This window comes from Euprymna scolopes, chromosome 19, assembly GCF_053919585.1.
Source record: "Euprymna scolopes isolate OS-2025 chromosome 19, ASM5391958v1, whole genome shotgun sequence".
Taxonomy (NCBI): domain Eukaryota; kingdom Metazoa; phylum Mollusca; class Cephalopoda; order Sepiida; family Sepiolidae; genus Euprymna; species Euprymna scolopes.
The window spans coordinates 116,781,563-116,801,423 of NC_136500.1; the positions used below are offsets into that span (position 1 = coordinate 116,781,563).

A 19,861-nucleotide genomic window follows, 5' to 3' on the forward strand; every position below is an offset into this window, starting at 1 on the left:
AGCAAATGAATTCGATAGAAATACTGGATGCTATTTTTTTTCATTAACATTAAAAATTAAGAATTAGACAAATTTATTTTAGGTAGGCTTGTCGAGGAAAGCTTTAAGCAAAACAAATGAATTTAAATAAAAAAATGGAATATTGGAATGCGAGATTTCGTTGGATGCCGTAAAAAAACTAAACAATTAAAACTTAAGTTTTGATGGGTGAAAAGCCTTAAGATAAACAAATGAATTTAAAATTAAAAAGTTTGGAGGATAAACAAATGAATTAAAAAATAGGGGATGCCCCGTTTTACTTATCGAGTCAACAATGAAATGATGTAATTCAAAATCGTCAAATCGTGGTGAATTTATTGAAACGTTCATTCTACCGGAAATAAAATGGAGAGAACAGTCCCTCCATTTACGAAAAATGTTTTTATTTTATTCAATATTTTAATAACTTGCGATGTTAATTTATTTTAATAACATAAAAACATTCCTCGACTCTAAAGATAGACTGTCTGAAAATTTCAAATAAATTGGTAATGTAGAAATATGGTTTTATTGATAACGAACGAATCAAGAATTACATTTTATATATATATATAGATTTACAATAATAATTATTATATACCCCAAAGTTCCAATTATTTTGATTCTCGATTCTGATTAATCGTGCTAACACTTATATATATATATATATATATATATATATATATATATATATATATATATATATATATATATATATATATATAATATGAAGCTGAATGTGTGTGTGTGTGTGTGTGTGTGTGTCTGGTCACGAATAGGCTCCTATATCGTTGACTATTTTTAAAAACTAATTCCATATAATGATAGAAGATATATCGAGACACAGGAATGGGTATGTTTGATCTGGCAGAACGGTGGTTCATAAAAATTGTGGGGTCTGCGTTCGCGCCTGGTTCACAAACTATGGAAATAAAAAAGGTAAAAATTAAAAAAAAACAAACGTTTACAAGTGTTTTTGATATAGATGCACATAAGAATACTTTGATAAGTATGTTTTAACTTAAATAGGGATGGTATAATAAAATTGTGGGGTCTGCGTTCGCGCCTGGCCTCCATAAATGGAAACAGGCACAAACTTTAATAAAGACTTTTCATATCTATCTGCGTAAGTATACTTTGATAATTATGTTTCAGTTTGAAGAAATATGGTATAATAAAATTATGGGGTGTTCATTCGCACCTGACCTCCATAGAATGGAAATATGTCACAAAGTTTAACAATTTTTTTTTAATATAGATCCACAGAATATTGTGATAAGTGTTTTAGTGTGAACAGGTATGGTATAATAAATTATGGGGGTTATCTATTTTATTTTTACTTTCATCATATTTTGCTTTGGTTTTGATAACCCCAAATTCAACCGAAATTTACAACCCTTTCTTTTCATAACCTATCATACTTTCATAAATTAGAGTCCATTTTCTGTAGGCTGTTTTTGAACCCAGGCAACGACGAGTACTTTTGCTAGTATATATATATATATATATATATATATATATATATATATATATATATATATATATATATAAACTAGCAGGAGTACACGTCGTTGACTGGGTTCAAAAACAGCCTAAAGAAAATGGACTGTGATTGATGAAAGTATGATAGGTTATGAAAAAGAGGGGGTTGTAAATAGATAGGTTTTGATACTCAAAAATTTTACCCTAAGCAAAATATGATGAAAGTAAAGATAATTTTCGCGAAAATATATTTTTTATATCAACTTTGTTTCCATTCGTAGCCAAGAGTGTTCAACAAAATTATGTTTCCTTATAAAGAGAAAATGTTATATATATATATATATAATAATATAAATATACAAGAAGTAAATCAATAGTCAATGAACGTTATGGTAGAAAAGTTCATTGGTTTGTATTTTTAAGTAGTTTGTAAAAAAATTAAAAAAATTTTTTTTAATTCACGAACCGGTTTAAAAAAAAATCAAAATGGCAGCGACTTTGAAATGAAGAGCCACGTTTTCAATTTGAAGGAGGGGCACCTGAGCATTCTGTATTAACAATTTTAGAGAGTTCCGTCAACGTAAGGAATATTTATAAACATATTTTAATGTTTTCCGTTATTTTGTGCTTGAGGAATATTCGATTATGGCACGTGTAGTTTATATAAAAATTAATTTAAGTAGTTATCGCCTCAAATTTCGTTTTAATTTCGGTTCGCTGAAATTATTTCAAGTAAAGAGCATTAAAAACTATTTCAAAACAACAAAAAAACATGAACTGAACTTTTATTGACTATGGTAACATTTATTTCTTGTATATTTATTTCTTCGGGTAGGCGCTTGTTGGCTTTTCTGCTAAACACTTTTACTAAATAATATCGACGAAATATCAAAAAACAAAGAAACAAAAACAGTTTTGGAAAATAATGAAGCTTTACTTACTTTAGTAAAATAAACCGAAACAGCAAAATGGGATATTAAAAAAGTAAACACGTAATTACTTTAGTTTTTTAAAGCAAATAATCGATATAAATATGAATAAGAAGAAAATGGCGCCCTTTTCAAGCAGAACAGCTTCGTTTCAGTTTTACAGTATTGAACGGTGTAGTATTGCGCCGTCGGATTCAGCATTGTACTATTGTAATGTAAAGAACACGCAGAAAGGGTTGTAATCAATTCCTTCTAGTACACTGACAAAAAAGCTTAAACAGATATATAAATAAAAATAAAAAGGTTATGTAAATGTTTTTAAAAACACGTAATCACGTGAGCAGGATTTTTTTCCTTCTTTTGCCACGATAACAAGTAACGTTCTTATTTTTTATTATTTATCTATTTATCTATTTTCGAAAAAGTACCACGTGAAAGTGGAGAAGGAAAAAAAGAGAGTTATGCAAAATTTGTGTCGAGAATTGTCTAAAATTCCGACTTTTTTTTGTTTTACTTTAATAAAAACGTGAATTTATGAGGTGAATTTATTCAACACAATATGATTCAACTCAAAAAAATAAATAAAAGCTAACGTGAATTAAGATTAAAGTTAAGGTGTTATTGTGGACCCTCACCCCTTTTAAAAAACCTTGTTAAACTTTGTGAGATATTTACATTCTATGGAGGTCAGGCGCGAATGAACACCCAATAATTTTATTATACCATATTTCTTCAAACTGAAACATAATTATCAAAGTATACTTACGCAAATAGATATGAAAAGTCTTTATTAAAGTTTGTGCCATATTTCCACGGAGTACAGGCGCGAACGCAGACCCCACAATTTTATTATACCATCCCTATTTAAGTTGAAACATACTTATCAAAGTATTCTTATGTACATCTATATCAAAAACCCCTGTAAACGTTTTTATTTTCATTTTTTATTTCCATAGTTTGTGAACCAGGCGCGAACCCAGACCCCACATTTTATGAACCACCGTTCTGCTAGATCAAACATACCCATTCCTGTGTCTCGATACATCTTCTATCATTATATGTAATCAGTTTTTTTTTTTAAATAGTCAAGCATATAGGAGCCTATTCGTGACCACACACACACACACACGCACACACACACATGCACAAACGGTACTGCGTACCAAATTATTAACGAGTTTACGTTTTTTTTTTTAAATATTTAAAGAACGAGTGATACTTTGACAAAGCGACTACAATCCTATTCAGCTACTCCAGTCAGAAAATAAAAGTATTTCAAGACGTATTAACGAAACTATGTCAAAAGATAGGAATATATGTTGATTTCAGTGTGTCAAGTTATTAACGAGGTTGAGAAAAACACAATATATCCATAACTTGTTTATTGAAATAATTTTCCAACATTAAATGAACTAAGAAAAATGATTAGAACACAACAACTACATAGCAATTTTTACGTTGACATAATTAGTAGGGGATATGCGATACTTTTTTATGGATGACTTGTAAAAGACGTTGGTCCACAGAATTAGTCAAATTTGTGATTTCGTCAACAGTTATTTCTCGCGATACTTTTTAAAGAGCATCCCACAACTCATCTTTGCCCTTAAATTGGCGTCCATCTGCATAGAGGCATCGCTTCATGATACTCCAAAGGTTCTCAATTGGGTTCAAATCTGGTGAATTCGTAGGCCACTCCATCTTCCGTTGCCCAGAAAACCCCAGTTGCTGCAAAGACTCTTTGATTTTATTTGCTGCATGCGAGGGGGCATTATCCTGCATAAAAATAATGGTTCTTCTGAACGTCAACCTTTGCTTCTTCAGCCATGGTTCAAAGTGCTCCTTCAGAAAAGCTATGTATGCATTTGGCGTAATTTTTACGCCTTTTGGGACTCTCCGACAAAGTACCTCCGATAAGCCAGCCCAAATCATTATCTCACCACCACCTTGTTGGCGCCTTAAACGCTGATAACGATGTCGTCCATCTAGGACCCATCTCTTGCTCCAGCCATCTGGGCCATCAAGAGTAACACGCACTTCATCCGTGAACAAAACTTTGGAAAAATCCATTTTCATATTGTCCTTTGTGATGTTGCTTTAATAATTTTATAACCTGTTAAGCCTGTGACAAAGCTTCAGTTTTGTATGTGATCTTGCTAGAAGTGTGCATGCCTATATTTTTGTTTTCCGTTTCTTTTTTAAATTTTTTTCTTGCTGGAATTGGAGCATCCTACCGGATCAGCTATTTAAGAGACTCCAACTAATCTTTTAGAGTTCTAACTGTCGGATTTGTTTGGATTTTGCAGGCACTTTATTCGTGAGGTAAATTTTTAAGTTCTTTTTCATGAGCTAACCGTGGCTCCTACGAATAGTGAAATTATTAAAATCTTAATAAGTTTCAAGTTTCGTTTCATGTTGTACATAAGACCTGGGTATTTAGTTGTTTTCTCCCCATCAGCACTATGTAGGTCAGCATCATCGTTGACTTCACTCTGAATATGCATATGTGAGTTTATGCAACATTGTAGCCTTATTTACATATTTGCTTAGTTACTTAACAGATTTTGCCACTTTTTCAGAAGGCGACATCGAGTACTTTCTGAGATATTCTTCAATCCAACTTTGCCAAAGGCTTCTCGACTTGTCTGCCCAGGTTTCTTAACAACTTCACGTTTAATTTGGAATAGAGAACGGCGTGACACAACTCTAGATTTACCTTTATCAGCTCTCTTACGTGCCTTTGTAGGGTCCTTGACAAAGTTCTTCACAGTTTGATGGTACCTTCCTATCATTTTCGATATTTCGAGGGTAGTTTTACCTTTTGATAGCTGTTCTGTAATAGTACTCTTTTCAGAACTAATCAAACTACTTATACGACCCATTTTATTGACGAAAAAAACCGTCTTGTTAATAATTGGACACACCTCAAATACCGTGGATTCATGGCAAGTTGTTTACAATGCGCGGAACAGTATGATATTTCAAAGTACGCGCAGCTGAGCATTGCCAACGTTTCCGAAGTTTTTGATACGAAACTACCGGTAAGTTTCTGAAACTAGTAAAAAAAAATGTTATCTCGTTAATAATTTGACACGCAGTTTATATAAGTCACAGATTAGAGATCAAGTGAATTATCCTCTCAGATATTACATTGAGGTAATACTTTCATGATGCCCTTCGAAATAACGGTATGGGACAACCAAATATTCTTAATATATCGGATTACTGATTTTCCCCTGGATCACTACTCGTCCGACCTGGCAGTAATGTCCCGGAAACTATTGAACTCATTCTGAAAATGGACTGCCCAGGTTGTATGAAATCCTTTTTTTCTATGACTCTTAATCACCATTCAAATAACATTTTCAATATATGTGCTGAAAAGCAAATTATTTGTTTATTCATAGCTGAACATTTTGCTAATTGCATTTCGTTTCCTCTGATGATATGAGCCAGTATTGACAATCCATGGATTAAGGAAATAAACATAATTTTTCTCCATATATTCCTTGTTTCAAACAATAAACTCTTAACTTAAATATATGTGTATATATTTTAATCTACGAATTTAACTTCAATCATCAAACTTATATATATAATATATATAATATATGTATATATATATATATATTTAAATAAGGGGGTAGTCACCAACAATATATATTTTTAACATTATTTTATTATTCCGTGTCTTGGTTTTTCATTGAGAATTATGTTTAGATCATTGTAATAATGTTTTTAAATCATTGAACGATTTAAAAACATTATTACAATGATCTAAACATAATTCTAAATGGAAAACCAAGACACGGAATAATAAAATAATGTTAAAAAATACACATTGTTGGTGACTACCCCCTTATTTAAATATACACCTTTCTTTCGTTGGAATTTCTTAACCCATTGTATATAAATATAATAATGTAAAAGTCTGAGGAAGCTACAGACGGCCCAAAAAAACGGCCGGGGAGCTGAAACAATAATGTAAATTAACAGAAAGATACGGTAATAAAAAATAAAAAGTATATATATATATATATATATATATATATATATATATATATATATATATATATATATATATATATATATATATATAACATGTATATGTAGCAGTGCATTGTGTTTTGCGTTTCTTATCTCTTAATTAAACATAAAAAATATAAGAAAATAAATGTGAGAGAACATATCACATGACCCGAAAGAATGAAACGCGAGACTACAAGTCACTATCTGCCTTTGTGTAGTTAATGTAACTTTAATTATAATGACTCCTACATAGCACTTCGTTATTTCTGGACCTGCTTGTGTGTGTGTGTGTGTGTGTGTGTGTGTGTTTGTTTGTTTGCGCGCACGCGTGCGTGTGTATGTGTACGTGTGCGTCTCTTATTTCCTCGAAGCGGAGAAGGGAGGGGCATATGTTTGTTGGTTTTTTATTCAATTAGGTTCGCAGGTCGATCTAGATCTGTAATGATATCTCTTGGAGACGCGATTAACAAGGTGTGCTTTGAAGATCGGCCATTTTCATCAAAGGGTTTTGATTGGAATCCGGTGGTGAAAACGATACAATTGAGGCGCGGTTCAAAGGCAACTGATGGTGGGGCGAGAAGGAAAGAAAGAAGGAGAATAGGGGCAGAAGAAGAGGAGACGGTTATGAAAAAGGTCCTGGAAAGAAAAGTGCGTTGACAAAGAAGCAGAAAGATATAAACGACAGGAGAAAAAGAAGGAAAAAGAAACGAAAATAACGCGATGTAGAAAATGTGAGACAATCAGATGCAGTATAGAATAAGAGACAACGAAATGGAGTTTCATTCTAGATTCTGTGTGTAAAGACAGATTTAATATTTTGCCGGCTGGTTGAGAAGAGAACAGAAACACAAAACAAACCTTCTTTTAAGACTTTGAAAATAAGCAATGAAAAAGGATAAAAAGCAGGAAGACTTTTATAGAATAAGAGACAATGAAATGGAGTTTCATTCTACATTCAAAAGCAGCTTTATTAGTCATCTTTGTTAGTAGCGTGTACAAAAGAGAAACGGGTTAGTAAAAGGGTTCAGTGTTCGTGCGCACTTGTATTTATAGTAGTTGTGAAAAGAGTTTCTGATGTGGGGACGTAGATTAGATATCCGGCAAGTAGATGTAGGTTAAGCCCGTTGAGAGAGAGAGAGAGAGAGAGAGAGAGAGAGAGAGAGAGAGAGAGAGTGTGTGTGTGTGTGTGAGAGAAGCGAATGTGAAAGCAAGTTTTCACGATAGCCATGTTGGTTTGTTATACTCACGTTAGGCCTGGGGCCAAAGGCTGCCCGGCAGGGTCAGGAGGAAAGAGGAGTAAGAGTTTCAGATTTCACCTTTTGTGTACTCGGTCACGTGATTGAGAGCTGGCTTGTGATTGGACAAGCCAGGGAGAAAATAAATTTCAAATCTAGAGCCGCGAGAATTAGTTCCTGCCTGTGATTGTAGCAAGTTTCGACTTCTACATCAGAAAAGGAAGCATAAAGCAAGAAAAGAAAATCAGAGAAAAAAATGAGGGAATAAGAAAAATAATAATTTGTCTTCTAACATATAAAATTATCTTCTCGGGTGTTCAAAGTCCAACCCAAATAACAATCTGTCTAAGAGATTGAGACTTGATTCGAACAGGCATTGTTTTTTTTTTGCATTATTTGTATTATTCGGACTAATGTTGTAATTTTGGATGTTTTCTTTACAACGTTTCGACCACTGTAACCGCCGACAGATTTTCGAGTGTCACACGAAGAAGATCTGAGGTTACATCTATCGAAACACTGTGAGGATAAGATTCAAGATGAAAACAGTAGTCCGGATAATCCAACTAATCCAAATTATAAATCCTCATCTAAACACACACACACACACACACACACACACACACACACACACACACACACACACACACACACACACACACACACACACATACACACACACACATGCACATACACACACACACACACGCACACACACACGCACACACACACACACACATTAGTGATGAGACAATTCCAAAGTGTTGCCCCTGATTCCGATACAATTACGTATTCTGCTCTAAATTCCCGATTCCGATACAAGTACTGATTCCGATTCTGTGAAAAATTTGTCAACATTTAACTAAAGATTCCATGATTTTGAAAAATGTTCAAATGACTGAGGCTCCCTCGTGTAATGTCCGCATATATTTAGCAAAACGTAAAAAATACACTTGAGAGGGAAGAGCGTATATTACAAGAATAGATCTTTCTAGATATTTTCCTCTAAAGTTTTCTTTATAATTAATTGAAAATTGTAACAAGATTTGTATTATTTAAAAAAAATCTCCTTTGCATTTGGTCGTCGTTAATGTCAACTGAAATTTTCATTTAATTTCTTAGATATTTCTCTGAATTTAACTTCTGAATCTTACCCCCTTATGATAAACCCAATTTGAATCTATTTTATGTGTTTAAACAATCGAGTCATCCAAAATCCATAATTAATTCAACAGTATCGGTTATCTCAAAAAGAATCTCAAATCTATCAGCTGACAAAAAACTTTGACCAATTTTCAACGTTTTACAACAATGCTTTAAGAAATTCAGGATATACAAATAATATAGAATGCAACAAAAGAAGACCTTATGATTAAAAAGTTAACATCAGTAATTATCCATAATATGACCATAAAGACAGGTAATAATAATAATAATAATAATAATAATAATAATAATAATAATAATAATAATAATAATAATAATAATAATAATAATACAATATATTCCAAGGAAGAATAAGCCAATCTCCCAAAATGCTAATACTAATGAAAATTCTAACTACAAACATAAAAAAAATAAACGACTAAGACGAAAGAAGTCCATATGGTTCAATCCACCATTTAGCTTGAACGTAAAAACATCAATACCTAAAGGATTTTTCAAAATAGTAGAAAACTCTTTTAAATACTCGCATTAGTACAGTACATTATAAATCAAAAACTCTATAAAAATATCATACTCAACTATGCCGAATTTAGCGGAAACAATCATCTCATCCAATAACATGAAAATAAAAATGTTCAGACCGCTTCCCCAAATACGGCCCGTATAAATAAATGTAACTACCAAAATAAAGAGCACTGTCCTCTAAATAATGAGGTGTTGAGCTACACAAGGAGCCAACAAACACCTCAGAATCAGACGGGCGACACTCTACTGAAAACATCCAGTTGCTAAACTCTCACCAAAATAGTTTCCCTTTGATCAAAACATAGAAACAAGGAGATATAGGACAAGAAGTCCTGAAACTTTCGGAGTGATATTCTCAACATAAAAGAAGGTTTTTTTTTTTATATATAAATTTAAATGAGACCCCACTTATTGGCGACGTAGCGAGACATGTAACCGTTAGTTTGGTGGCGGGGGTATGGGAAAAAAGATGGGATGGGGTTGGGGATGGGGTGGGGTGGTTGTGATAAAATCCAAACATTTAAAAAAAATAGGTAGAAACTCTTCAAAACGTGTGTGTGTGCGAATATTTCATTTCTTAAAGATTTGCTTTGAAAAGGTCCCACCGTTAAATATTACTTAATCAGTTAATTATTTTTATTTATTTATCTTTTTTGTTTACTTGCCTCCTCACGAGAGCAGAGTTACACACAAGGTCGGTTTTTAAAAATCAGCTCCCCAAAAAGGGGCACTCTGGATAGGAACCAAAATAAAAAATGTATCAGTCATGAAGGATTTCTCCTTCACTAACAAAGACCAAAAAGTGAAGTGAAGCATCAGATCAGATACTACACTTTGATCCCGGCTGAGGCTAAAAACACTTTATTATTTCCTATTTTTAAAGCTCTTAGCACACACACACACATACCCATACACATATGCACACACATACACACACACGTACACACATGCACACACATACATACACACAAACACACACGTACACACACATACACACACGTACACACACACACACACACACACACACACACACACACACACACACACACACACACACAAACTAGGGTGCACCAAAACAATGCACACTCTCTCCTTGTGCTTTTTTCTTTTCGTTTTTTTTTTTTTAAATTTTTTTCAACGAATTACACCCATCTTATATAATGGATTTTTTTATTTAATCGACGGGAAATTATGTTAAAACTTTTATTACCCAATATATTCCGTATTGTTTTTACTGGTCGCCATGTTTGTTTTCGCGAGCGCGTGCATTCAATTTTTGCGCGTTTATACATTAATTCTGTATACTCACTATTCCATAGCCAGCTATAACATATACTGACTCAACGGGTCACTGGTAGTCTAGTATATATATATATATATATATATATATATATATATATATATATATATATATATATATATACTCAAGCAAAATTTTTTAAATGCAACGGAGACACTTTGCTTTATGATATTTTGATTATATCTTAATTTTTCGATTTTCCGTATAATCTTTTTGTATCCAAATCAAAAATATTAATAAAAGTTCCATAGTTGTTGCTGTCACGAACGCTTTTGATTCGTCCACGAATCATCATCAGGTGTTGAAGTAAAAGTACGAAGGAGCGAAAATGAGAATTAAAAGTGAAAACTAAACGGCGATAAGTAAAAATATAAAGAGTCGATGAAAAGTCGATTAAAAATATAGGTCGATTTAAAATTCGGGTATTTAAAATCAGTAGGTTCGTGGACACCGTTAACAAAGTCCATCCAATACGAACTACGCAAGACATTTTAGAACGTTACTGCTTTTCTTGAATGCAATATCATTTATAGTGGGTTGAAGGGTTCTAATATATGACGCTTCAAGAATTTCTATTTTTTAATATTATTCTCATGTTGTATAATTTTTATGTTGTCAACGAGGACCTTTCTAAGATTGGAGGGGGGCAGTTATGTTATTTTATCAAATGTTTATATATAGCACTAGTATTATTTTGATGCATGGTTATTCGCCGGGACAACGTTATTGTATGCCCAATGTATGTATCATTTTCGGAGTTACATTCTCCCATAGAGCATTTGAATTTGTACACAGCATTGCTTTGTTCCAACGTTTTTATAGCCGGTAGGGAGGTGTTTCTAACCACAAGGTTTTGCTTGAATGAAAAAATACTGCCTAAATATACCGATTTCAAATATATATATATATATATATATATATATATATATATATATATATATATATATATATATATATATATATATATGTATCCATTTTAAATGTGGAAATTGATGAATCGCACAGGTAAGAAATTAATTTTTATAGTATGAAAAGGTTAGTAATTGCAATTAAGAATAGAAAACTGGATCAAATGTTTGAAACGTGTCTTCTTCTTAAGATTAAGGGTGGTGGTGTTTGATCAACACTGCTGGGGAGCCATGATGTAATATACTGTTTTGTTTTTAAATCTCCGAAACAGTGTTTCATGGTAAACAACTGATGATCCCTTGAAAAATAAATTATTGGTATTATAGTAAATTCGAGAGCGAGTTGATGCAGTGATTGCAGGTGATTAAATGACTTACTGACTAGATGGTTTTCTAACGAATGATAAAAAAATATTTTTTTTGTATAGTTTTAAAGGTTAAAAACTTCCAAGACTATATATATATATATATATATATATATATATATATATATATATGTGTGTGTGTGTGTGTGTGTGTGTGTGTGTGTGTGTGTGTGTGCATTTATAGATTTTTTTTACATTTAGGCATGGGTGATTGTGCTGTGGTTACGATACTGAGCTGTCAGAAATGTGATCGGGTTTCGAATCAGTGCACCCTTTGCAATTTTGACTTTTTTACTTAACCCTATGCAGTATCATATTTATCAATTTTCGTTGCTTTAGAATCTTAACGGTGGCGGGAGGTGTTTGTTCTCTGAGTGATTTTTGCTGTTTAAGAGAAAACAAAAGAAGAAAAAAGAATTATTTTGTCCGCGAATACAGAGACCCAGCGGCATTGACATCTGACACACTAAACAATTCTTGTTCATGCTCTGGAAGACATTTTACCTGGAGTCATTCGGTGCGAATGTATTTGAAACCGTGTCGTTAGTCCACCCCCCCCCTACCGACTAACCCCGGCTGCGTTTGAAAGCAAACAAAGAAATGACGTTAAGAAACGTGTATTAGCACGCTTTTGCATTAAATTAATGAAAATAAATTAAATTCAAATAACAGGAAGGGAACGACATAGACGTTATCAGACAAACCACAAGAACAGGTAGTGTTACATTAAAACGCAGGCACTCGGCGCGTGTAACGATAAACACGCCATTGCAAACTTCAGCATAAAAAACTGACGAACATGTTTTTTCGAAATTATGTCTGACAACGATAAAAAAAAATGCTGTTTTAAAACTTAACTATAACAAACCGAAGAAAATATAATTACAAACACAAGTGTCAGAGCAAAATGTTATTACTAGGGCTATGACAACAGCATATTCTTTTCATTGTTTTGCCTCTCGAGTGTGTATCTGTTGATATCTTATATGCTTTTGTATAGAGTGATGTGGTTTTCGGTTGATTAACTGTATCTGTGTCGGATATATACTCGAGAGTCAAAACAATTAAAAGAAGATGCTGTTGTCATGGCGCTCAGTTTTACAAACTTAAAAAATTCAAAATTATACTTTGTTATAGATCTTCAAAATTGTTATTTAAAAATTACTCATAGTAAACGTTCGAAAATGTTAATTTCAAATTGTGCATCAGAGACCAATTGAAATTTTATTTCAAGATTATGCATTTTAGACCAGTTTGTTTTTTTTATACATAGGATTTTCAAATTCTTATTTCCGAGATCTTTCAAACTTACAGAGCCGGCAAAAAACAAAAGTCTGCACTTGTAACTTTTTCAAAAACTGCAAATTTAAGCTAAATTTAATGTAACTGTTTAAACAAAATATACCTCACTTGATTGGCCTTTTATTCCTCTGTCATTTTACTTGTTCATATTTGACTTTTAATTGAAATATTCTAGTGTTCACGTTAATTTAAAAAAATAACTTCAAATCGAGGAGGCAAAAAGAAAGTCTGCAGCAACAAATTAGCTTAAAACCAGCTTAAATCATCGCCCCTAAATCAGTTTTAAATATCCACTGACAGGCAACAAAGAACCTCTAGTCGTAAATGTTGTTGTTCTAAGTAATGCGACGTAACATTTAGTCCATATGCCACGACTTTCTCTTAGTGATCGTCAGGAGCTCATTAATCTCCACCTTTCTGGTTTATCCAATCGAGAAATCGGCCGCAGATTGAAATGTGTTGAGAAAACGGTACGAAAGACTGTGCAAAAGCACCAAAATACCGGCAGTGTTCGTGATGCCCCTAAATCTAATCGTACTAGTGTTACTTTTAACAGGGAAGACAATGCTATCAAGATCCACAGCATAAGAAACAGATTTGAAACGGCCCCTCAAATCCAACAACAGCGCAATCTTGTTAAAAACTGCTCTCTTTCTTCTGTCAAGAACAGATTAAAAGAATTTAATTTGCGAGGATATGTTGCAAGACGCAAGCTAATGATTTCTGTAAAGAACAAAGCGCCGTCTGGACTTCGACAGATGCAATGAAGATCATGACTCTTCATATTGGTTAAAAGTGCTTTTTAGCGACGAAAACAAGTTCAATAGGCTAGGTAGTGATTGTAGGCAGTACGTCCGTCGGAGGAGAGACGAACAATTGAATCCTAGGTGCTCAGTTTCAACGCTGCAAGATGGTGGATGTTCAGTTTTGGTGTGGGGCATTATTAGTACCAATGATCCAGGGCCTATAGTTCACTTGCAAGATCGAATTAATTCGCCCAAGTACATTAATATGTTGACTGAGCATTTTCTACCCTACTTTGGTCGGAATTTGAATGATAATCCCATCTTCATGCAGGATAATGCTCCCATTTACACAGCTGGCAATGTCAAGAGGTTCTTGGAAAAGCATGATATTCCGTGTTTGGATTGGCCTGCACAATCTCCAGACCCCAATCCTATCGAAAACGTATGACATTACATCAAGCAACAGCTACGCAATGATAAAATTTCAAATTTGGAAGAACCTTGGACAACAATTAAAGAAAAGTGGGATGCCCTTTTCTCGGAGTATTGCTGCAATCTAATTCAAGATTGCAGGCTGTCAAATTGCAGAAGGGACATGCCACTAAATATTAACTAGTTGATTGTTTTACTGTCGTATTTGTGTTGCATCAATGTCCTAAAGTCACATTTAAATAACAATTTTCCATTGAGCGGACTTTCTTTTTACTTCCTCAATTTGAAGTTAAATTGACGCGAACTCTACAATATTTCAATTAAAAGTCAAATATGAACAGGTAAAATTATAGAAGAATAAAAGGCCAATCAAATGAGGTATAGTTTGTTTAAACAGTTACATTAAATTTAGCTTAAATTTGCAGTTTTTGAAAAAAATTACAAGTTCGGACTTTCTTTTTGTCGCCTCTGTAAGCAGTGTAAAAAAGATATATTATTTTCAGTAAAATATATTAGGTTGGTGCAAAAATAATGTCGTTTATATATATATAGTTTGTATTTATTTGCTTCCCCAGTGAGCAAATTCGGCACAAGGTCGTTTTTTAATGTGGAGAGTGAAGCGGAGGGGTGCAGCTCCCCTGGGGGAGATTGGGGGAACTGAATAGTGACAATTGGTATTAAGGGTTTCCCCTACATTGACCAATAACTGATTGCTACAAGAGCAATGGTCTTATATGTGGGTTTGCCCCTCACATATGGTCTTTGATTGCAGTATCTGCCGGAACAGATACTACACTTGGATCTTGTCACCCGGGCTTCGGAGGACCAAAACGTCAAAAAAAAAAATTACATTATCTTTGCACCAACCTAATATTATTGAATATATTTAAGCTGATGTTCAAGCCTACGTTACGTGTGTTCAGTTTTGTTATCAATTTTGATTTGATGAATATGTGGACAGGAATTAAGTGTTCATTAGTGTGTCTTTCGTATCTAACGTATAATTTGACTGATGAAAATGTTTAGTTATTTGAGAGTAGGAGTTTTTTTTTCAGATAGTAATCAAATGAATTTAAATCCAAAGGTTACAAATAAATTATATTTAATTATCCGAAAGCTTTTTTTTAAATTATTATAGTTAATAATTTATATATATATATATATATATATATATATATATATATATATATATATATATATATATATATATATATATATAAAATAAAATAAAAATTACCATAAAATTTACCAAAATGATCCAAGATGGTAAAACTAAAGTATACTATAAATATTAAAGAATTAATATTTATAAAGTAATCTCAACCAGATGTAAAAATTCGATAAAACCAAATAGGAGATAGAGCTTATAATAAGAACAAACAGTTAATAAAACATGTTAAAAAACACTTTAAAAAATATTTAATCTTATATATATATATATATATATATATATATATATATATATATATATATATATATATATATATATATTATTATTATTATTATTATTATTATTATTATTATTATTATTATTATTATTATTAACTATAATAATTATTAAATACCTACAGACACTAGTGTTTCATCCTTTCGGGAATCATCAGTGCAGAGTGTCACGATTAACACCAGTCGATAGATTCGAACCCGGCGACTAGTTTTTAAAACTGGAAAAGAAAATTACAAGATATTCTCGTAAAAAATATTATAAATTTATAACTTAAAATATTGCAGCATTAAGAATTGATTATATAATGTTATGAATTAAATTAAAAACAATCTTAATGAAGGTGGAAGAGAAGAAATGAGGTAATGATGTAAGATACGTAAGTCTTTAGAGGCCGGGGTAGGGGGTGAGAGGTAAGGTTTGAATGGAAAAAGGGAAATACAAGTAGAACAGGTAGGTAGCTATCACTAGTGGGCTTTCGGGCTGTCGCGGTGTCATATGGAATTTGACACGTTAAGATTTATACGGATTTTCGGGGGGGGGGCGTTGTTCGTAGTAACTAAGATGCGTCCTCTTAAAGTAAGCTAAGTTACATCTAATTTAAGTGATTTACCTATTTAAATGCATTTTCTATAAAAGGTCTCTAAGAAATTAAGTAAATTAAATTAAAAATTAAATTCAAAATTGCCGGGCATGGATTGAATAGGTATAAAATTATGAAAATATGCATGTAGGTAGATCATAATAATAATAATAATAATAATAATAATAATAATAATAATAATAATAATAATAATAATAGTAACAGAAAGTGATAATAATAATAGAATGATAAAGATAAAAAATAATAATAAAAATGAGAGTAAAGAAAATTGAGTAAAAGTATATATATACATACACACACACACACACACACACACATATATATATATATATATATATGATGATTGCAACGTCTTGTCAGACGAGTGCCACTCCCTCAGACACTTAAAGTCCATGAGCCCAAATGCCTGAGGGAGTATCTATACAAAGATGATGTTACAGAGTCTTAGCTTTGTATGACAGCTAAGTCTCTCTCTCGCTTCAAAATGTTGAGATCCAGCAACAAGCAAGAGCAAGATAGCCAGCAACAAATTAAACTGCAGACCAGCTTAATGCGGGTACTGGTCTTCCGCTTTATGGTTTTTTAAATCAGAGATTTGCTTCTCCTAGAAAGGTTGCCTTCACCACGGCTTACGGGAGCCCTCTCTACCCCAATACACATATACACACACACAAATATACATATATATACACATACATACATATATATAAATACACATATACACACACAAATATACATATATATGCACATACATACATATATATAAAATAGAGATGGGATATATATAAATAGATATAATTTACTAGGCGACTTTAGTGCCAAATGCAACACATATACATACATGTATACAGAAACATACATATACATGCATATATATATAAATATATATACATAAATATATATACACATACATATACAAACACGTGCATACACATACGCATACAGAATACAAATACATATATACAAACTTATAAACATAGATAATAAAATATATATATAATATATTTTCGTGTGCTAAAGTGTTTTCCTCTTAAATTCTACGCAATTATGCAGAATGTAAAAACTATGCACAAATAAAATTCAACGTAATAGTGAAATATAACCAAGCATCTGATAAGAAACCATAAAAATGAATATGTAATTAAGTAAAGCTTGTTTAGGAATATGAAAATTAGTTAAACTTCTTGCAGTCGCTTGCCATAACCACGGCTGAGTACATTAAGAAGTTTGTTTTATTATTTTTTAAAAGAAAAAGTAGGCTTTTAATATCAATGTCAGAGCGAAGAAAAAATTTATAAGGATATCACTATTACTGCTGTTATACAAAAAGGAATTTGTGCGTTTGTTCCCTATGGTCTCGAAAACGGCTGTGTCGATTTTTATGAAATTTCACACAAACGTACTTTATGTGCCTGGTGGTGTTCTTAGATTGGTTTTGTATCGGAATGTCTCCGATAAGTATCGATAATCGAAATTATCCGATGAAAGAAATAACAGGTGATGTTGAATAAGATTAACATTATAAACAGCCTAACATCACAAGTGCATTTGAGAAGTTTTATTACCACACAAGCCGAAAGGCCCGAAATATAAAAAAACAGTAGGTTCTTTGATATGATCGAGGCGCGTTCGAAATGAATGCTTTTGTTTGAAGCACAATTGAAGCATGATACTTAACTTTTTCATTTTAAACTAAAATTCAAGCCATTATCACCACACAAGCAGTAAGGCCAGACATATAAAATCAACAGTAGGTTCTTTTATATGACAGGAGCGCGTTCGAAATGAATGTTTCTGTTTAGAGCACAATTGAAGACTTGACTTTGGAATTGTAAATTTTAATTCAAGCTCTATACATAAATCTTATAAAATCAACAGTAGGTTCTCTACAGTGCAATGTAGACTACAATATACTGTGGCATAAGTCACTGCAGGGAGGCACGCAAAGCTTCTTCGCGGTGCACTGCGATGTATCCTCAACTAAAGTAAGCAATCAATTGATTTGATTGAAAAATGGTCGATTCATCGATTTCAATGACAATAAAAATATGAGTGTGAAACATTCGTTGATCATCATTCAATCCCAGCGAAAGTCGGGTCTCCCTGCTAGTAGATATCCATAAAAAATTAAAGAAGTGTCTTCAAATCTTCACAGAAAATTGACGTTCGAATCACGTGCTATTATTTGTATTATTTGGATTGTTCGGACTACTGTTCTCATCTTGAGTGTTTTTCTCACGTTTTGGCCGATGTAATCTCCGACCTTCTTCAGGCAGATCTTCACAATGGCTGTTATTGGCGAATGGCGAAACAGAATGATTGTTGTTCTTCTTTCTAACGAAACGTAGTCGCGAGAATTAAAATTTTGTGATGTTTTTATGAAACGGAAAGAACATCCCATTTTTGTATAAATTCGGGTTCGTGCCGATTTGATGTAATGTTTTTTTTTTTTTTAAATTTTTAAGATAAGGATTGATAATTTGTATGATTTGGATTCTTCCGACTACTGTTCTCATTTTGGTTGGAATTATCAAAACGTTCCACGTGCTATTATATTGTAAACTAGCGGTTGCGCCGCGCCGGCACACACAACGCCGAGTCAAACACAAAATCGAGTACACTCAACATCGTCTTACTATCAACGCTTACCTTGTGAACTCGGAGCATGGAAAATTCCCATATGCACAAAACAAAATCACTGAAAAAACAAAAATATCCTAACTTTGAGTAAACGTTGAATAAAATGATAGTTAAAATTATTACGAACTTGCCAGGATTCGAACCTGGAATCTTCTGATCCGTAGTCAGACGCGTTATCCATTGCGCCACAAGTCCTCTCCGTATGTCGAGAGATGTTACGGCGGCTGTATACAGACAGTACTAAATTCTGTTGATAAGGGTAGGTAACTTTTTCGACAATTGCAAGAAATGGCCCCAAAAACTCTTATTTCGGGCTTTCTGTGTGACTCGGCGTTGTTCGTTACGAATCATATATAGATAAGGGCAATCTAGGGACTAACACCTTTCAGGGGGGAAAAAAGAATTTTTCAATTCGGTGCATCCGTTCGAAAGTTTTATTGGTATATATAAACACACACATAAATAAATAAACGTTTATAATTTTATTACTAGTATAGATTAGTATTTAAGTGACTATCATACGTCATTATGTTTAAAGTTAAATAACACACACTAAACAATCTCTGAAAGTCTCCATAGTAAGAATAATATTCAAAAGGAACGAGAACCACTTGATCGTTGCATGTGATTGATTGACATCTTTCATGAAAATCGACACCGAAGTTTAATGATACTTCATTTAATAAAATTACTAAATTGACGATTTATTCATCATGATAGGTACACTCTCCTCCT

General features: G+C 32.7%; 1 protein-coding gene and 1 non-coding gene across 2 annotated transcripts in view; one reads left to right on the forward strand and one right to left on the reverse strand.

Annotated features, from left to right (window-relative positions):
- LOC145240304 (uncharacterized) overlaps positions 1-19,861 on the forward strand; it is a 243,164-nt gene that overhangs the window by 55,190 nt on the left and 168,113 nt on the right. The gene's annotated exons all lie outside the window — the stretch shown is intronic.
- Positions 19,249-19,321, reverse strand: Trnar-acg (transfer RNA arginine (anticodon ACG)). The gene has a single exon. It is a non-coding gene; the product is annotated as a tRNA-Arg (tRNA).